Consider the following 22,439-nt stretch of genomic DNA (forward strand, 5'->3'; position numbering starts at 1 on the left):
GTGGCTTTGGCCGAGTGGTTAAGGCGCTTGCCTGCTAAGTAAGTGGGGTTTCCCCGCGTGAGTTCGAATCTCACAGGCCACGAATTTTTACTTTTTCTTTTTCACATTTTTTTCCTGAAAAATTTGATATTTAATCCATATGATTTTTTGAAATTAACAACTTAGTATTTATTTGTGGGGTGTGCAGTTTCAGTTTCTTGAAATTTTTGAAATCTAAATCTAAATTTATGTAAATATGGTATTTTTAGATCGGATTTAATTTTTATTTCAATTTTTATATCTCTTCAATTTTAATTTTTATAATAAAATTTAAATTTCACTTACGATTAAATATTTTTATTATAATATTAATATTACTGACACTAAATTAATAAATTTTATATTACAACTTTTAAATAATATCAAATATTTATAATATTATATAATATTTTTATATAAAATATATACTAAATAAATTAAATAAAATATATTTTTACTATTACAATTTTCAAACTTAAAAAAAAAAATTCGCAATAGAGATTTTAAAAGTTTTATTACAAGTTTTTCATGAGAAATAAACTCTAATTAAATGACCTTTTATTGTTTTTATGATATATTGCGAATTTATTTTATTTTCTTTATTTTTTATAATAAAATTATATTATTTTAAATCTAATTAGGCGGTTTAAATGAAAAAAAGTATTTTTTTAAAAAAATAATTATAATTATTTTAATTTATTTTATTTTTAATTTTATTAAATTAAATTTTATTAATATATGTAATATAGTTAGGGGGTGTGCATCGGTCGGGTCGGTTCGGTTCGGTACCGAATCAAATCGGCCAAAACCGATTTAATCGAATTGTTCCAAAATATAAACCGAACCGAACCAAATAAGACAGAAAACCGAATCGAACCGAACCGAACTGGTTCGGTTCGGTTCGAAATCGGTTTTTGAGCTTTTTTTTCTAATTTCATTGAATTATATTATAATTTAAGCCTAATAAGAATTGATTTAAACCTAATATATTTAATTAATCATAAAATCCAATCAATTAATCATAAAATCCAAATTAACCAACAATTTCTAAATCTGGGTCGCGTGATTCATATATTAATCTGTTCATTGTTCATTTTTCCACACCGAGAAAGCAGAGGATACTTGTGCAATAACAGAAATGGAGAAAATGGGTAGTCAATATAAATCAAGAACTAATTTTTCTGCCATTGAAGTTTGAATTTGGAGCTTGAGAGAAGTAAAATGACTACTTTATGCAAGTGGAAATATACAACTCCAATTTGAACTAAAAGATCACTTGGAATATCAATTGCAACATACCTGACAGAAGAATGATTAGAAGCTAAACTATTAGCAAAAACAAACCAAAACTTGACAAAGAACAGAACTTTTAATTTCATTTAGCAAACACACCATGACTGGCCCCTAAGCTCAAACCCATCGATCTTGACGCCATGCTTGCTTGAGCTAAGAACTCCATTACCATAATCTCGACCAACAACAGATTCACTCTCAGACTCCCACATGATTCTAAACTAAAATCCAACAAAACTTAGGCAGAATTTTCTCATAAAAAGTGCCTGAAAACTAGAGTTGCAGCAGAGAAACGAATAGGAGATCAGTGGAAAATAAAGGGAAGAATTCCACATGGGTTGCTTGGAATCATCTGCCACTGTTGGCTTATCAAAACAACATCAAAACAATATCAAAACAATATCAAAACTTACAGTGAAAAGAGTCTCACGAGCGACGGCTACGACAGAGAGACGCGAGCGACGGCTACGACAGAGAGACGCGAGCGACGGCTACGAGAGAGAGACGCGAGCGACGGCTACGAGAGAGAGACGCGAGCGATGGCCGTGAGAGAGACACGCGAAGGATGGAGAGAAGAGACTCTGGCTTTGGCGAGTGGGTGGCAGGGTGGGTGGCCGGTGGGTGGCTGTGGGACTGGCGATTGGGTGGGTGGGTGGCTATAGCTACGGGACTGAAGCGGCAACGGATGGAGAGAAGAGACTGGCTTTGGCGAGTGGGTGGCAAGGTGGGTGGCCGGTGGGTGGTTGTGGGACTGGCGACTGGGGTGGGTGGCTGTGGCTACGGGACTGAAGAGAGATGAAGACGCGAAGGATGGAGATTAGGGATTTGGTCTGAGAGAGATGAAGGTATCGTGTGCGCCGCGTGAAGAAGAACGTGGGATGGGAAGTGAACTGAAGTGATATAACCCTGTAATAAAACGCTGCGTTTAAGATTAAATTCGGTCGGTTCGGTTCGACCGAACTATTTTGACTCCAAAACCGAACCGAACCGACCAACTCGAAATTTTTAAAAATTAAAACCGAACCGAACCGATTTTATTTTAAAACCGAACCAAATTATTAAATTAAATCGGTTCGGTCGGTTATTTCGGTTCAAACCGAGCAGTGCTCACCCCTAAATATAGTTAATAATTATATATATATATATGGACTACTTATATATTTAATCTAGTGATAAATTTATTTTAAAAAATTTAGAAGATTTCAAGTTATACTTTCTTAAAAACATTTGAGAGGTTTCATGTTATACGTCCGCAATCCTTTATCTTCATTTCAAATATATATATGATCAGTAATACTATAAAATTTCTGTTTTTTTTGAAATAGAAAAAATTTTAGTTTTTATTATTTACGTTTTAAAAATGATTTTTTAAAAACTATTTATATAAAAGTAAGTTTATAAATTTTTATATAAAAATAAGAATTAAAATATTTTTTAAATATGATATTTAATAAATAAAATAAGAATATAAATAATGTTATAAATGGTAAAATATATGTTATTATAATAAAACGTCTCTCAAATTTTAAAAGGTTTGTTTTAAAAAATTATTTAATTTTTATAATATAAAAAATTTTATCAATTAATATCTCAATTTTAAAAATAATACATTAAAACGTGTTTTAAATTTCATTAATTTTAATAGTTAAATATTATAAAAAAAATAAAAAATTATTATTTAATATTTATAATATAAAAAATTTATTAAATAATCTATTAATTTTAAAAAAATATTAAAATATTTCTAAAATTCTAAAAAATCTATTAATTAATCTGTCCACCAATTTTAATCGTTAAGTATTTTAAAAAAAAAAATAAAATTCTCATAATACAAATGAATTAATTAGTAAAAATTTTTATAAAATTGAGAGACCAACTAATTAATTTTTTCTTATTAGAGAAACTAATAAAATATTTAATGAGTAAAACTAATAAAATAATTAATTGGTATATTTTTAATAACTGAGATACAAACTAATAAATTTTTTATAATACAAAGATTAATTAATAAAATATTTAATAATTAAAATTAATAAAAAAATTAATTAATAAATTTTTTAAATTTCAATAATATTTTAATTCATTTTTTAAAATTGAAGTATAAGTCAATAAGTTTTTTTATGTTATAGATACTAAACACTAAATTTTCTTTTAATAATAAAATAAAAATAAATTTTATAAATTAATTAAATAAATTTGTATTTATAAATAAAGAAATGAATTTAAATTGAAAAATCTTGAATTTCTTAATGATAATCTAATAAAGTTGTAAAGAGAAATAATGATTTAATAAAATTTATAACAAGAAAATTAATATTTATGATTTTTAGTTTTTTATTTTTAATTTTAAAAATATTTTTTAATTATCATACCAACAATTTATATATTTTTTATTAAATAAAAAATAAAAACAAAAAATAACAACGATAACGAATGCAACATAAATTTGTGCATTTAATGTTAATTAATCAAATCAAGTATTCTCAAAATTTTATAAATTTATTTAGGTTCATTTGTATAAAAAAATTCAAAATTTTTTTTATATTTAATTCAAATCTTTAAAAATTATTTAAATTGTAAAGTTTATTATAATTATATCTAATTTTAAAATTTAAATGAGAAGCGTGTCTTACTAATATGAGGATAGACATTTTGATGATTGAGATCAAAATATGAATTTAAGTTCAAGTGCGTTTTTAGTGAGTTTAGTCCTTATATTTCCTTTTTTTTTTTATTTCAATTTTCTTGTCCTTTTCCGACGTGCACTCTGTCCTATATCTTTATCCGTTTGTTATCTTCATGCAGGCAGCCTGTCATGACTACGAGATATTGTTTCTCATAAGGCACCTATTTAATTTTTCTTGATCTCATTTGGATACGATCCCTATTATTCAGAACTTTATTTTCATGCGGTCATTGGTTGGGCTCGTTTGCACTGTCATTGGTTGGGCTCCTTTGAACTTTATCCAGTCCGTGAGATCGGACCTTAGAGGTTTGAGCTTTATCGCATACAACGCATTGTAGGCCTGTATTAGATTGTCTCAGACCCCTTTAAAATTTGGGTTGTAGCAAGTCTTGACAGTCCGAGACCGATTAATTAAAAGAGTAAATTTTGAGGTCTTCATTACTTTTATTTGACTCGAGGAAAGGGTTTCGATAAGTGTCGCTTCTCTCTTCTTTTCTAATTTTGAATTTCACTTCTCTCTTGTTGCTCTTGTTCTTGCATCGTCTCTGCTAATTCACTCTCCCTCCTTTTGTTATCCCCATTCTCCATTTAGAGGTACGTAACTGCTCTTCTCATGGCTCCTATTGAAATGCCGGAAGTGAACGATCTAGCTTCTTTATCACTCTATTCTCTTCTCATGGCTAACCCGTGCAAGACAGATAAAGTGAGATGATGGGTGGCTATAGTAGCCAATCTGGCGTTCAAGTCAGTAAATTAGAGAATAGAGTAAATAAAGAACTTGAGAGTATTTGTGCTAGAGAATTGCATACATCTACCTCTGTGATCATTCCTTTTATACCGTAAGAAGGTGGGAATAAATATAACATTTCCTGATAATGTGATGAATATGTGGACGGTTTTTTGGTAAGGGATCTCGCCGAGTTAATTGGTCAAGAATCCCATTGTAATACCCGGCTAGACTCCGGTATCGGAATTCCTACCGTCCGGTGGAATCTCGATTGTCGGAAACCTCTAGAAGGGTAAAATCATGTTTTCATAAAATGTTTTAATGTATTTTATGGTTTTAAGTAAGAAAGAAATTGGGTTTTAAATGAAAAAGACCGTGGAGGCATTTCCAGGTTCGGCTTCCGAATGTGGCTCATGTTCGGCCGCCGAACGTGGGATAGTTTAGGGGGGCACGTTAGGCTTCCGAATGTGGCTCATGTTCGGCCGCCAAACCTCATGTTCGGCCGCCGAACATGCATGTGTTTTGGAGTCGCCTTCGGCTTCCGAAGGTGGCCTGGCTAGCCACCTATAAAAGGACCCATGGCCGAAAATGGGCGAGCTTTCTCCCCTATTTTCGGCCAACGGTGAGTCCATGCCCTCCCGTGGTTGATTTTGATGATTTTTCCTCAAATCTTTCAAGTGTTAACAAGCGCTTACTTGATTTTTGAAGATTTGTGAGCTTAGAACAAGTTTTTGGAGTTTGGAGGCCCAAGGAGCTAAATCTCTCCCACCTCCGAGTTGGATCGCCTCTCCTCTCAATCTTCAAGAGGTAAGAGTAGATCCTCAGCTCTTTTCAGGTTTTGACTAAGTTTCTTGAAGATTCATGGGGTAGAAATGCATGTTTAAGTTAGTTGTTTGTTGTTAGGGTAAATGTTGAGTTTATGAGTAATGTATGTTGTTTGAGTTGCTTTTTATGTTTGTGTTGGGGTTTAGGATAGTTTGAGGCCCCTATATGCTTATTTGCTTGTGTATGCATGCTGTAAAATAGCTAAATGCATGTTGGATTGGTTTGGGAGGCAAATGTGCATTGAATGGCTGAGTTCTGCCACTTTGGAAGAACTTAGGTTCGGCAACCGAAGGGACTTTTGGCCGCCGAACCTGCCTGTGGAGGCAAGCTTTCGGCTGCCGAACCCTGCCCCGAAAGTGGAGTGGTTCGCTTTGGGAAGAAAGGTAAACTAGCTCCGCGATACATCGGACCCTTTGAAATCTTGCAGAAGATTGGGAATGTGTCGTACAAGCTAGATTTGCCTGCTTCAATGGCAAGAATCCATCCGGTTTTCCATGTTTCAATGTTGAGGAAATTTGTGTCAGATCCGGGCAAGGTTCTTAGTGAGCCTGATGTGGAGATCCAAGAGGATCTCACCTATGTTGAGCAGCCAGTGCGGATCATAGACACCCAGATCAGAAAGCTAAGAAACAAGGAAATCCCGATGGTGAAAGTCCTATGGAACCACCACAATATGGAAGAGTGCACGTGGGAGACACGAGAGTCCATGCTCCAGCAATACCCTTATCTTTTCTAAGGTTAGTTCTTTGTGAGTTCTATGTGTTATGTATGTATGTTATGTTTTATGTTATGCATGTCCTAGTTGAGGAACATTCGGGGACGAATGTTCTTAAGGGGGGGAGAATGTAATACCCGGCTAGACTCCGGTATCGGAATTCCTACCGTCCGGTGGGATCTCGGATGTCGGAAACCTCTAGAAGGGTAAAAGTATGTTTTTATGATATGTTTTCATGTTTTTAATAATTTTAAGTATGTTTTCACATGAATTTTGTATGAAAAGTCTCTGGAGGAAAACCCAGGTTCGGCCGCCGAAAGTCAAGTTCGGCCGCTGAACATGCATGTGTTTTGGAGGCACGTTAGGCCCCCGAAAGCATGAGAAAAGGGGAGTCCAGGTTCGGCCGCCGAAACTTAAGTTCAGCCGCCGAACATGGCATGCATGCGGAGGCACATTCGGCCCCCGAACGTGGCCTGGCCAGCCACCTATAAAAGGGGCACTTAGCCGAAATGGGGGAGCTTTCTCCCATTTCCGGCCACAGCTAGCTTCCGACCTCCCTCTCCCCAGATCTTGTGTTCTTTCTTCAAATCTCCTCCATTTTTCTTGAGTTTTAACCTCACATTGCAAGTTTTGAGCATTTTAAACAAGTTTGGAGCTTTGGAAACTCAGGAGCTCATTTGCTTGGATCTCCGAGCTTTGGTCGTCTCTTTCTCGATCTTCAAGAGGTAAGAGCCGATCTTGAGCTCAATGTATGTTCTAAACAAGTTTTATGAAGTTTTATGGGGTAGAAATGCATGTTTAAGTTAGTTGAGCTATGTTAGGTTTTATGTGATTCATGGACAATGTATGTTGTTGATGTGTGTTTGAAGTGTTGTAGTTGGGGTATATGCTAGTTTGAGACCCCTAGGTGTAATGTATGATATATATGCATGTTTTAGAACAAGTTTATGCATGATTTGAGGCTTGGGGAGGCAAGAGGCTCGTTTGAGCCAAGTTTCTGCCCATTTGGGAGAAACCAGGTTCGGCAGCCGAAGGAACTTTCGGCCGCCGAACCCCCTTGAGGAGGTAGCATTCGGCTGCCGAAGCTTGCCCCCGAAAGAGGACTTTCGGATCTGTCTGGGACTTTCGGCCGCCGAAGGTACCGCCGAAAGTGCCTGACTTTCGGATCTGTCTGGGACTTTCGGCCGCCGAACCTGCCGCCGAAAGTGCCCTGTTCAGCCATTTCATGCATGTATTTCTATGAGTTTTCATGATGTTTTAGGGGGTTTTTGGGGAGTATATTAGAGTTATGTTTTTGTATGTTTGGTCCCTCATTTGAGTCCACCTGTGTAGGTTTGGACCCGAGGAACCGAGGACCTCAGCAGTGAGTCAACTGCTTCAGTCAGAGTCAGTAGAGCTTCAGCCAGAGGTGAGTGGAATGACTCTTATGCTTTTAAATAAATAAATCAGTTTTGAGCATGTTCATGCATCACGGATGCCATGTGATATTTTAGGTTGTATGCATTAGAAATCACGAATATGTTGCATTGCATAATATGTTGTTGATGTGGATGAATGTTGAATGATCCGTTAGCCCTCATATGTTATGTCGTGATGATATGATATGGAAGTCCAGATGTGGCCTGCACTACGCCCCTGGCACTATGTAAGAGAAAGACCGGATGTGGCCTGCACTACGCCCCCGGCACTATGGATCATGTATGTTATGTTATGTTATGTATAAGGGAAAGACCAGATGTGGCCTGCACTACGCCCCTGGCATGATTGGATTATGTAGAGGGCTAAATGGTGACAAGTTCATCCTTGATATGATTAGTTGTGATGTGATGCATTTCATGTTATCATATGTTTTAAAGGCTTTACTATTCTGCTCACTGGGCTTTGTAGCTCACCCCTCTCCCCTAACCCCAGATGTGCAGGTACAGGGTAGACCAGGAGGTTAGCCAAAGTTTGAAGTACATGTTTATGTAATAGTTAGAATGTGGACATGACAAATTGTATAATGAAGTATAGATTTGTAATGTAAGAGATTATAGTATGTTATGTAATGAAGTATATTGAGGTCATAGTTGTGCTTGACCCTATGAGTATTGTAATCCCTTGTTGATACATGATCTTAATGTTATTGATGTTTATGTTTAACCAACTCAACTTATGATGTATCGCCCACTTGGGCAAGGATGAGATCTCACTGAGGGATTAATGTTTAAGTTATGTTATGTTTAGTGCATGCACAGGTTGAGTATGGTGTATGATGTAAAGGAAAGTTTTAATTTTTATGAATGATTGTTGATCATGTATGGGATTATACAGGTTTACAGGTTATATGTCAGGCTTGCTACGGGTCCCGGCGGCCTTAAGCCGATCTGGATCCTAGCGCCGGTAGCGGTCCGATTTTCGGGTCGTTTCAGAATGGTATCAGAGCCCTAGGTTCATATGGTCGGACCTAGAGTGTCGGGCTCATAGATGTTATAGAAGGTCAAGCACAATAGGAAAGGTCATGTCCACTAGGATAGGATGTAGAGTCCTGTCTTACATGATGATGTGAAATGCCATGATTATATGCATGTGCATTAATGATATGTGATGTATGTGATGAGGGTTCATGTGTGCCCACATGAACCATATGATGCTAATGTTTGCTTGTTATGTGCTACCTTTCAGAAAACAGAATGAGAGGAACTCGTCGATCTGCACGATTGACTGGAGTGCCACCAGAGGATGAGGGCATGAGTGCCCGTCCTCCTACATTGCCTAGGGCAATGTCAAGCAGGTCCAACAGGGACAGAACAGTAAGAGACCCTAGAAGGTCTTTGGATCTGGGTAGAAGCAAATCAGTCAGAGGAACAGTTCAGGGAGGAGCATCAGAGGATATGGGGGATGATATGGATGTAGAGCAGAGGAGGGATGGCAGTCTGGGAGTCAGTATGTCAGAAGAAGGAATGGGAGAATCCTAAGAAGGCACTCAGGCCTCGGGATTTGTTCAGCCACCTTACTACCCACCCTTCTCACAAAACCCTGGGTATTCGATGGGAGGCACATCGGATTACCACAGCTTTAGCCCTTATCCCACACAGATGCCATACCCACCATATTATCCACTATATTCACAATATCCAATGTATCCACCCCCACCTTACTATCCAAATCCAGCAAACCCTATCCCAGGGGATGCTGCACCTCCTCCTCCTCCAGCAGAACCAGCAGCCCCAGCTACCCAACCTTCTAGACCTAGCTCAGCCAGTGGGAGCAAGGTCAAGATGACTGACTATATGAAGTTGGGTGCTCCCCAGTATGAAAAAGGGGATGACCCGTTTGTGTATCTGGAGAGGGTCAAGGTGATCACAGATGAGATTGGGGCTGATGATAGTAGAGCCATTCAGATGGCTGGGTTCACACTTAAGTGCAAGAAGGCACGAGAGTGGTTCAAGAATTATGTGAACCCGAAAGTGGATAGCATGTCTTGGGAAGAATTTGCAAACGAGTTTGCAGGATGGGCTTTCCCAGATAGTTCAAGGGAGCTGAAGATGATAGAGTTTGAGCAGTTGAGGCAGACTGATGAGATGGGTGTAGAAGAGTTCACAGACAGATTTTTGGAGCTATTGCCTTTTGCAGGGCAAAGCCTTGACTCAGACCAGAAAAGGTCAAGGAGGTATATCATGAAACTCCACTCCAGATATTCCTCTTTGATCCAGTCAGCAGATAGGGAGAGCTTTCATGCCATAGTGGATATGGCCCGGAAAATGGAGGCCAGTGCCATCGTTCAGGGGACAGTTAAACAGTCAGTGGCACAGCCTTCTGGTTCTAAGACCCCAGGCTCTTCTTCTATCAATGCAGTAACTTCAGGTAACAAGAAGTGGGACAGAGGTCCTAGGAAGTCTAAGAAGAACAAGTTCTGGAACAAGGTTAAGTCCAGTCTGGGACTAGGGAGTGGCTCAAGCTCTGGTGCGGATAATGCAGTTTGTGCAAGGTGTGGTAAGCCACACAGAGGAGTATGTCGGTTTGGGACGACAGCCTGTTACAGATGCGGTCAGGAGGGGCATATGTCTCGAGAATGTCCAAGAGCAGCCCCGATGGCTCAGTCCCAGCAGACAGCTTCAGGCAGTGTAGCGCAGCCAGCAGCTCCAGCCATGACGCAGGCCAGTGGCAGAGGCAGAAGGAGAGGGGCAGCCTCTTCTTCAGCAGGGTTCAGAGGTGAAGGTCCATCAGCTCCAGCACGGATCTTCACGATGACTCAGCAGGAGGCAGATGCATCTAACACCGTGGTGGCAGGTAACTTAGTCATTGGTTGTTCAGATGTGTATGCCTTAATGGACCCTGGTGCATCTCATTCTTTTGTTACACCGAGAGCCGTCCAGAGGTTAGGGTTGATGATCTCTGAGTTAGAGTGTCCTCTCTGGGTCAGTGGACCCAAGTGTGATCCATCAGTGGCAGAGTCAGTCTGCCAGTGTAGTCCTGTGTTTGTTGAGGGAAGATGCATGTCCGCCGACCTTGTGGTTCTAGACTTGACAGATTTTGACGTCATTCTAGGGATGGACTGGTTATCTACCAATGGTGCTACCTTGGACTGCAGGGATAAGGTAATCAGGTTCAGAGGTCAGGATGGGTCTGAGGTTGTCTTCAGAGGAGACAGGAGGGGTACACCTAGAGGTCTGATATCAGCTCTTCAGGCTCGTAGGTTGCTTAGGAGGGGATGCCAGGGGTATTTGGCTCATGTGAGAGAGCTTAGTAGTCAGGTCAGAGAGCCCGCCTCAGTGCCAGTGGTTAGAGAGTTTCTAGACGTCTTCCCAGACGAGCTGCCAGGTTTACCACCTGCTAGGGAGATAGAGTTCGAGATAGAATTGATGCCTGGAACCCTACCGATCTCTATCCCTCCCTACAGGATGGCTCCAGCCGAGTTGAAGGAATTGAAAGAACAGTTGCAAGAGTTGGTAGGCAAGGGCTTCATCCGACCGAGTACCTCACCCTGGGGTGCTCCGGTTTTATTTGTGAGAAAGAAGGATGGATCCCTTAGACTTTGTATCGACTACAGGCAGTTGAACAAAGTCACTACTAAGAACAAGTACCCTTTGCCAAGGATCGACGATCTATTCGACCAGCTAGCAGGAGCGGGATGTTTCTCCAAAATAGATCTGAGATCTGGGTACCATCAGCTGAGGATCAGAGATGAGGATGTGCCAAAGACGGCTTTCAGGACCAGATATGGGCATTTTGAGTTCCTTGTAATGCCGTTCGGGTTAACTAACGCCCCTGCAGCATTCATGGACCTCATGAACAGAGTGTTTAGCCAGTACCTGGATCACTTTGTTATCGTCTTCATAGATGATATCCTAGTGTATTCCAGGAATGTAGAGGAGCATGCCCATCATCTGCGGTTGGTTTTGCAGACCTTGAGGGAACATGGCTTGTATGCCAAGTTCTCTAAGTGTGAGTTCTGGCTGAGGAGCATCTCGTTCTTGGGGCATGTAGTGTCAGAGAATGGGATAGAGGTAGACCCCAAGAAGACAGAAACTGTGGATAACTGGCCTAGACCCACTTCAGTGACGGAGATCAGGAGTTTCTTGGGTTTGGCAGGTTACTACAGGAGGTTCGTTCAGGACTTCTCGAAAATAGCAGCTCCTCTGACCAGACTAACCAGGAAGAATCAGAAGTTTCTGTGGACCGACCAGTGCGAAGAGAGTTTCGAAGAGCTTAAGAAGAGGTTGACTTCAGCACCAGTTTTAGCTCTGCCATCTAGTGATGAGGACTTTACAGTCTTTTGTGATGCGTCCCGTGTGGGACTGGGTTGCGTACTGATGCAGAATGAGAGGGTGATTGCTTATGCTTCTAGGCAGCTAAAGAAGCATGAGTTGAATTACCCCACACATGACCTTGAGATGGCAGCAGTAATCTTTGCACTCAAGATGTGGAGGCACTACCTCTATGGGGTAAAATGTGAGATCTTCACAGATCATAAAAGCCTGCAATACATCCTGAGTCAAAGAGACTTGAACTTGAGACAGAGGAGATGGGTAGAGCTGCTGAGTGACTATGATTGCAAGATTCAGTATCATCCGGGTAAGGCGAATGTCGTGGCAGACGCCCTAAGCCGGAAGTCACTAGGCAGTCTATCCCACATCACGGCAGAGAGGAGACCAGTGGTGAAGGAGTTTTACAAGCTCATTGATGAAGGTCTACAGTTGGAGTTGTCTGGTACAGGTGCCTTGGTTGCTCAGATGAAAGTGACACCCGTGTTTTTGGAGCAAGTGGCTCAGAAACAGCATGAGGACCCAGAGTTAGTAAAGATTGCCAGGACTGTTCAGTCAGGCAAAGACAGTGAGTTCAGATTTGACAGTAAGGGGATCCTCCGCTATGGGAGTCGATTGTGTGTACCAGATGACATAGGGCTAAAAGGAGACATTATGAGGGAGGCTCATAATGCAAGATACAGCGCTCACCCCGGAGCCACCAAGATGTATCAGAATTTGAAGAAGGTTTATTGGTGGCCAGCGATGAAGAAAGAAGTGGCACAGTTTGTGTCCGCCTGCGAAGTATGTCAGAGGGTGAAGCTGGAACATCAGAAGCCGGCTAGAATGCTTAACCCGCTACCTATTCCAGAGTGGAAATGGGAGAATATAGCTATGGACTTCGTAGTGGGGTTACCGGTGGCGTCCAACAGAGTGGACTCCATATGGGTGATTGTGGACAGACTCACCAAATCTGCTCACTTCATCCCTGTCAGGAGTGGCTACTCTGTGGACAAGTTGGCGCAGGTATATGTAGATGAGATCGTCAGGTTGCATGGGGTTCCTGTTTCTATAGTGTCAGATAGAGGACCCCAGTTCACCTCCAGGTTTTGGCGGAGTCTGCAGGATGCCATGGGTACCAGATTGGATTTCAGCACTGCCTTCCATCCACAGACAGACGGACAGTCAGAGAGGACCATCCAAACCATAGAAGATATGCTGAGAATGTGTGTGCTAGACTTTGGCGGTTCTTGGAGGCAGCATCTACCTTTGGTGGAGTTTGCCTACAATAACAGCCACCATGCTAGCATCAGGATGGCTCCATATGAAGCTTTATATGGAAGGAAGTGCAGGTCACCTGTTTGCTGGGAGGAAGTTAGAGAAAAGGCCTTGGAAGGGCCTGAGCTAGTAGAGATAACCAGCAGGGTAGTACCCATAATCAGAGAGAGAATCAAAACTGCTGCAAGCAGACAGAAGAGTTATGCAGACATCCGCAGAAGACAGGTAGAGTTTCAGGAGGGGGATCTGGTATTGCTCAAGGTGTCTCCAATGAAAGGAGTGGTTCGCTTTGGGAAGAAAGGTAAACTAGCTCCGCGATACATCGGACCCTTTGAAATCTTGCAGAAGATTGGGAATGTGTCGTACAAGCTAGATTTGCCTGCTTCAATGGCAAGAATCCATCCGGTTTTCCATGTTTCAATGTTGAGGAAATTTGTGTCAGATCCGGGCAAGGTTCTTAGTGAGCCTGATGTGGAGATCCAAGAGGATCTCACCTATGTTGAGCAGCCAGTGCGGATCATAGACACCCAGATCAGAAAGCTAAGAAACAAGGAAATCCCGATGGTGAAAGTCCTATGGAACCACCACAATATGGAAGAGTGCACGTGGGAGACACGAGAGTCCATGCTCCAGCAATACCCTTATCTTTTCTAAGGTTAGTTCTTTGTGAGTTCTATGTGTTATGTATGTATGTTATGTTTTATGTTATGCATGTCCTAGTTGAGGAACATTCGGGGACGAATGTTCTTAAGGGGGGGAGAATGTAATACCCGGCTAGACTCCGGTATCGGAATTCCTACCGTCCGGTGGGATCTCGGATGTCGGAAACCTCTAGAAGGGTAAAAGTATGTTTTTATGATATGTTTTCATGTTTTTAATAATTTTAAGTATGTTTTCACATGAATTTTGTATGAAAAGTCTTTGGAGGAAAACCCAGGTTCGGCCGCCGAAAGTCAAGTTCGGCCGCCGAACATGCATGTGTTTTGGAGGCACGTTAGGCCCCCGAAAGCATGAGAAAAGGGGAGTCCAGGTTCGGCCGCCGAAACTCAAGTTCGGCCACCGAACATGGCATGCATGCGGAGGCACATTCGGCCCCCGAACGTGGCCTGGCCAGCCACCTATAAAAGGGGCACTTAGCCGAAATGGGGGAGCTTTCTCCCATTTCCGGCCACAGCTAGCTTCCGACCTCCCTCTCCCCAGATCTTGTGTTCTTTCTTCAAATCTCCTCCATTTTTCTTGAGTTTTAACCTCACATTGCAAGTTTTGAGCATTTTAAACAAGTTTGGAGCTTTGGAAACTCAGGAGCTCATTTGCTTGGATCTCCGAGCTTTGGTCGTCTCTTTCTCGATCTTCAAGAGGTAAGAGCCGATCTTGAGCTCAATGTATGTTCTAAACAAGTTTTATGAAGTTTTATGGGGTAGAAATGCATGTTTAAGTTAGTTGAGCTATGTTAGGTTTTATGTGATTCATGGACAATGTATGTTGTTGATGTGTGTTTGAAGTGTTGTAGTTGGGGTATATGCTAGTTTGAGACCCCTAGGTGTAATGTATAATATATATGCATGTTTTAGAACAAGTTTATGCATGATTTGAGGCTTGGGGAGGCAAGAGGCTCGTTTGAGCCAAGTTTCTGCCCATTTGGGAGAAACCAGGTTCGGCAGCCGAAGGAACTTTCGGCCGCCGAACCCCCTTGAGGAGGCAGCATTCGGCTGCCGAAGCTTGCCCCCGAAAGAGGACTTTCGGATCTGTCTGGGACTTTCAGCCGCCGAACCTGCCGCCGAAAGTGCCCTGTTCAGCCATTTCATGCATGTATTTCTATGAGTTTTCATGATGTTTTAGGGGGTTTTTGGGGAGTATATTAGAGTTATGTTTTTGTATGTTTGGTCCCTCATTTGAGTCCACCTGTGTAGGTTTGGACCCGAGGAACCGAGGACCTCAGCAGTGAGTCAACTGCTTCAGTCAGAGTCAGTAGAGCTTCAGCCAGAGGTGAGTGGAATGACTCTTATGCTTTTAAATAAATAAATCAGTTTTGAGCATGTTCATGCATCACGGATGCCATGTGATATTTTAGGTTGTATGCATTAGAAATCACGAATATGTTGCATTGCATAATATGTTGTTGATGTGGATGAATGTTGAATGATCCGTTAGCCCTCATATGTTATGTCGTGATGATATGATATGGAAGTCCAGATGTGGCCTGCACTACGCCCCTGGCACTATGTAAGAGAAAGACCGGATGTGGCCTGCACTACGCCCCCGACACTATGGATCATGTATGTTATGTTATGTTATGTATAAGGAAAAGACCAGATGTGGCCTGCACTACGCCCCTGGCATGATTGGATTATGTAGAGGGCTAAATGGTGACAAGTTCATCCTTGATATGATTAGTTGTGATGTGATGCATTTCATGTTATCATATGTTTTAAAGGCTTTACTATTCTGCTCACTGGGCTTTGTAGCTCACCCCTCTCCCCTAACCCCAGATGTGCAGGTACAGGGTAGACCAGGAGGTTAGCCAAAGTTTGAAGTACATGTTTATGTAATAGTTAGAATGTGGACATGACAAATTGTATAATGAAGTATAGATTTGTAATGTAAGAGATTATAGTATGTTATGTAATGAAGTATATTGAGGTCATAGTTGTGCTTGACCCTATGAGTATTGTAATCCCTTGTTGATACATGATCTTAATGTTATTGATGTTTATGTTTAACCAACTCAACTTATGATGTATCGCCCACTTGGGCAAGGATGAGATCCCACTGAGGGATTAATGTTTAAGTTATGTTATGTTTAGTGCATGCACAGATTGAGTATGGTGTATGATGTAAAAGGAAGTTTTAATTTTTATGAATGATTGTTGATCATGTATGGGATTATACAGGTTTACAGGTTATATGTCAGGCTTGCTACGGGTCCCGGCGGCCTTAAGCCGATCTGGATCCTAGCGCCGGTAGCGGTCCGATTTTCGGGTCGTTTCAATGTAATGAATAGTATTGAACAGTCATGTAATGTAATGATGTTTATTGAGGTTTAGAGTTGTGCTTGACCCTAGCATGTATGGTTAATCCCTTTGCGTATACATGATCTATGTAATGTGTTAATGATGTTTATGTAAACCAAGCTTAATGTATGATATGTTACCCCATTGGAGCATTTGATGAGGGCTCTAGTGTGGGGTTTAATGTTTATGATTATGAGTTGTGCATGCACAGGTTAAGCTTGGTAAATGAAAGAAAGAAAGTTTAAAGTTTTTATGTAAATGTTGATCATGTATGGGATTAAACAGGTATACAGGATGTATGTTAGGCTTGCTATGGGTCTCGGCGGCCTTAAACCGATCTGGATCCTAGCGTCGATAGCAGTTCGATTTTCGGGTCGTTACACCCATGATTATAGGCGTAAAGGGATTTACTGAATTGTAGCTATTAACGATAATTTTTTTATAGAATCTCGCCCTATAGTTGAGAGAGCGAGTCCTGACAAACTAAACTGATCTGAGGCCGACCTGTCTTGAAGCGCCCAGGTCTTCTTTCCTCTCGGTTCTGAGTATTATGGTCATCCAAAATTTTTTTTATGTAAATAGAATTGTGTATTAATTTATCAGATACTTGCCACGTGATTATCTTATGGTGATAGTTCTTTACCTATTTTAGATGATTGTCGTGTGATGTTAAATATAAATATAAAAGTGGATAATATTTTTTTTAAAGCAAAAAGTTGATAATATTTATAATTGAATTTAAATTTTAAAATATATAATAATTTTATTATCTAAATTAATTTAATATTAAAAAATAAAATTTTAAGATATATATGAATATTAAAAAGTAAACTTTTGGCATGAAAGCATTAAAATAATACATTTGAATATTTTAAAAAAATAATTTTGATAATATAAAATTATGAAATAACAAGATTATATTTTAAATTTAAATTAAATATTAAATAATACTAAAAAATTTTAATATAAAACTATTAGATAATATGTTGTTCTTTTTAATTTTTATAATTATATTAAATTTTAAAGTTAATAAATAAATTTTTATATTTTGACTTATATATAAATAATAATAAAAAATAAAAATTTTAATTTAGATAATATTTAATTATTAAATAACATTTTCAATTTCAAAAAATAGCAAATTTCTACATTAAAAAAAGAAGAAAACTTATCAAGTTTATCATGTAATAAATGATTCATTATTAAGTTTGAAAAATTTATCAAGTAATAAATGATTCATTTTTCCTTTCAATTAAGTTTAATAAATTTAAATAACATTTATAAACGATAAATTACAATGTCATCTAATTTATCAAATGTAATAATAAAATATTAAATAAATTTAAAAATAAATTTATTTAATTTTTAAAAAATAACATCAAATTAAAATTAAGATATCACATAATAAGCTCAAATTTTAAAATTCTTTTTTTTTATTTGTACGTATTAGAAAAGCTATAATAACCAGCCAAACCTGCTCGTGGCTTTGGCCGAGTGGTTAAGGCGCTTGCCTGCTAAGTAAGTGGGGTTTCCCCGCGTGAGTTCGAATCTCACAGGCCACGGCTTTTTTCCTCTTTCTTCTTTCACAATTTTTTCCCTGAAAATTTCTCTGAAAAAATTGATATTTAATCCATGTAATTTTTTGAAATGAACAACTTAGTACTTATTTCTTATATTTCAAAAAGGATTTTAACTATTTCACTTGTTACTAATAATTTGAATAAATTGAAAGATTAAATAATAAATTATTTGAAAAACATATTATTAACTTCTGTATTTTTAAATAAGAGAAATCATAAATTAATTTGATTAAACTCTGCTAAATCATTTTTTTTCTCAAAAAGATTTACTCTTATCTTGCGGTCTTATTCGGTTCATGTAAAATATATTTTTAAAATGTATAATATAAATATATTTGATATGTAAATTAATTTTTTTAAAAGTAATATTGCTTTTAAATTATAAAAAATAATAATATTTATAATATAATTTCAAGCATAGCAAATTGAAGAATAATTGGTAAATTCCATTGAATTTAATGAGAATTAATTTAATAGAATTTACCAAGAATTTATTAGGTAAGTTATTTTTTTTATATTAGAGAAATATAATATTTTATTTCTCAAAAAATTAATTTAATAGTGCAAATCAACAAGAGATATATTTACTATTTTAAGAAAGTTATTCTTGTTTAGTCTATTTACTTCAGCTAAACAAGACTGATTTTGTGGTCTATCTCTAACTCTTTATTTGGAATGAAAAATTTTGTAAAATTTTAATTCAATTACTTTTATAATGTTTATAATGTTTAATTAATCAAATCAAGTATTCTCAAAATTTTATACATTTATTTAGGTCCATTTGTATAAAAAAATTCAAAATTTTCATATTTAATTCAAATTTTTAAAAATTATTTAAATTATAAATTTTATTATAATTATATCTAATTTTAAAATATAAATGGAGAAGTGTGTCTTATTAACCACAATAGACATTTTGATGATTGAGATTAAAAAATAAATCCAGGATGAGGTGCGTTTTTAGTGAGTTTAGTCTTTGTATTTTCTTCTCCTTTTTATTTCAATTCTCTTTTTTGTCCTTTTTGGGTGTGCCCTTTCTGTCCTATATTCTTATCCATTTGTTATTTTCAGGCAGGCAGTCTATCGTGAGTACGAGGTATTAATTCTCATTAGACAATTATTTAATTCTTTACCCCATTTAGACATGATCCCTATTATTGCGGGCTTTGTCCTCATGCAGGTAATTGATTGGGCTCGTCTGCACTGATCTACTTTGAATTTTACCCAATCCGTAAATTTGGGTTGTAGCAAGTCTTGGCAGTCTGAGACCTATTAATCATCAAGTGCCCATTAACTCTCTTACCAATTATTTTATGATTAGTAAGAGAGTAAATTTCGAGGTTTCCATTACTTTTATTCGATTTGAGGAAAAAGTTTCGATAAGTGCCGCTTCTCTCTTCTTTTCCAATTTCAAATTTCACTTCTCTTTTGCTCTTGTTCTTGCATCGTCTTTGCTAATTCACTCTCCCTCCTTTTGTTATCTCCATTTTCCATTTAGAGATATGTTACTGCTCTTCTTATGGCTACTATTGAAATGCCAGAAGTGAATGATCTAACTTCTTCTATCACTCCATCCTCTTCTCATGGCTAACCTCTATAAGACAGAGAAAGTAAGATGATGGGTGCTCACGGCAGCCACTTCGACATTCAAATCAGTAAACTAAAGAATAGAGCGAATGAAGAACTTGAGAATATTTGTCCTAGAAAATTGTGTACCTTTACCTTTGTGATCATTTTCTTTTTATACCGTAAAAAGGTGGAGATAAATATAGCATTTTCTATAATCTAGTGAATATGTGGACAATTGTTTGATAAGAGATCTCGCCATGTTAATTGGTCAAAGATCTCGTGATTACAAGCGTAAAGGGAATTCGTTAGATTCTAACTATTAACGATAACATTTTTACAGAGCTTGCCCTATAGTTAAGAGGGTGGGTCCTAACAAACTGAACCGACATGAGGCGGCAGTTATCTTGAAGCGCTTGAGTTTTCTTTTCTATAGATAAAATTAGGTATTGGTTTATCAAATACTTGCCACGTGGCTATCTTATGGTGATAACTCACCGTCCATTTTAAATCATTATCGTGTAATATCAAATATAAAAATTAATAATATTTTATAATTGAATTTAAATTTTAAAATATATAATAATTTTATTATTTAAATTAATTTAATATTAAAAAATTAAATTTTAATATATATATGACTACTGACTCGCGGTTGTCGAAGTCGGTCAAAAATAACCTTTCTGGTTATCAACAATTTACAACTGCAGATAGTGGTGAAATGATCGAATTCACAGAAAATTGAGAATCTATTTATTTTTCTCAATAAGACCAAGAGAATTAACTGGAATAATAATAAACTAAAAAAATGAGATAAAAACTGAAAGTGGGATCAAATGAGATAAACTGAAAGCGGAATAAAAATAAATTGCAATAAAAGTAAAATGGGGGGTTTGAGTTTGATTTGATTAACAAACTACTGAAAGCAATTAAAACAAACTAATAATAAAATAAAAAATAAATAAATAATAAGAAAGCTCTAGTTGAAGTATTGAATCCACTTTAGTTTTTGGGATTTATCACAGACACTTTATTTTTTTGGGTTGACTCAATAGATTAGTTATGGAAATTGAAGACGTTTCTCACCACCATTATCTCTCCTTATGATTAAATCAATTAGGGAACCTCCTCTTAATTAATTACTAATTAACAAATTGTCAAGAAACGTCCTTGAGCCTTAGGCATCAAAACAATTGTTAATTGCATTAAGAAATAGAGAGATCCAATCCTAACTATCCAAACGTATGGAGATAACGCTAAATCAAACAATTTCCTTGGGTTTTATCTCAAGTGTTCTCATGTAAGAATAACCCAAACAATTACGGACTTAAATTATTCAAACTAACAAATAATTATTTTACAATAAAAAATCAACGTAGATTTCAATAACAAAATAATATGAGAATTAAATATGAAATTGCATGAATATTGAATTTCCAAAATTAAATAATATTTGATCAAGTCTCACAACCCATTAAATAACTAAAATTTTAATCAATATTCAACTAGATAAAAGAAATTAGCCACTCATTGGCTGAATTAAAAACAGAAAAATAAAATAAAAAATAAAATAAAAAAAAAGAAAAAAAAAGAACCGAAGGAGCTGGCTTGCGGAAATTGCCGAGAGGAGGAATTGTGCGTTTTTAATTGTTCACTGAAGAGCCCTTTAAATAGGTGCGGAGGAGCGCCCTATTCTGGAAACAATTGCTTTCCACGTGCGCGTGATGCTGAGGCGGGTCCATGTGCGAGTGCGGTCCGCGTGAAGCGAAGACGGGCCGTTTGCTGTGAGTTGAGCTTGGTGGTTCCATGGTCCACGTGCTGGAGAAGTCCATACGCTGGGGCTTGTGCGCGAGTGTTGTTGTGGCCCATTTGCGTGAAGTGTCCACGTGAAGTGAAGGCGGCCCATTTACTGTGAGTGCAAGGTGGGGAAATGCTTTGGCGTTGCACTTTGACGGGCTCAAGTGCGGAAGTATGCTCCACGTGTAAGATGTGAGCGGCGCGGGCCCATGGTGCAAGTGGGAATGTGGCCATGTGCAGTTGGAGATGGCGCGGGCCCACGTAAGAGTTTGCTGGCCATGTTCGTGAATGTGCGGGCATGCGCGGATGCTTGCAATGCGCGGCCCAGGAGCTGGACTGTGCGGGGCGCGGGCTTGTGCGGAACTTTGGTCCATGATTGCGGATCCATGTGCGGATTGCTCTTTTTTGCTTCAAATGAGACAGTTTTAGGAGGTTTTATCCAAAATATCCTTCTACACTATTTTCTGTAAAATAATATTAAAAACATTAAATTAAACAGAAATCATATAAATATTTATCAATAATATTAATATAAAATAGACTAAATTATGTTTTAGCAAACTATTAAAAAGTAAACTTTTGACATGAAAGTATTATTATTTAAATATTTTTTAAAAATAATTTTAATAATATAAAATTATGAGATGATAAGAATATATTTTAAATTTAAATTAAATATTAAATAATATAAAAAAATTTTAATATAAAACTATTAGATAATATGTTGTACTTTTAAATTTTTACAATTATATTAAATTTTAAAGTTAATAAATAAATTTTTATATTTTGACTTATATATAAATAATAAAATAATAAAAATTTTAATTTAGATAATATTAAATTATTAAATAACATTTTCAATTTCAAAAAATAGCAAATTTATACATTAAAAAAGAAGAAACTTTATCAAGTTTATCATGCAATAAATGATTCATTATTAAGTTTCAAAATTTTATCAAGTAATAAATGATTCATTTTTCCTTCCAATTAAGTTTAATAAATTTAAATAAAATTTATAAACGATAAATTACAATATCATCTAATTTATTTAATGTAATAATAAAATATTAAATAATTTTAAAAATAAATTTATTTAATTTCTAAAAAATAACATCAAATTAAAATTAAGATTTCACATAATGAGCTCAAATTTTAAAATTCTTTTTACTTATTTATACGTCACTTTAGTAAACTATAATAACGAACCAAACCTGCTC

The 22,439-nt window shown here is 37.3% G+C and overlaps 2 non-coding genes across 2 annotated transcripts; both read left to right on the top strand.

The window, feature by feature from the left end:
• On the top strand, window positions 1-82 carry TRNAS-GCU. The gene has a single exon. It is a non-coding gene; the product is annotated as a tRNA-Ser (tRNA).
• A 17,677-nt stretch (window positions 83-17,759) lies between these two features.
• TRNAS-GCU lies at window positions 17,760-17,841 on the top strand. Its single transcript has one exon. It is a non-coding gene; the product is annotated as a tRNA-Ser (tRNA).
• The last annotated feature ends 4,598 nt before the right edge of the window (window positions 17,842-22,439 follow it).

Source organism: Manihot esculenta, chromosome 16, assembly GCF_001659605.2.
Source record: "Manihot esculenta cultivar AM560-2 chromosome 16, M.esculenta_v8, whole genome shotgun sequence".
Classification (NCBI taxonomy): domain Eukaryota; kingdom Viridiplantae; phylum Streptophyta; class Magnoliopsida; order Malpighiales; family Euphorbiaceae; genus Manihot; species Manihot esculenta.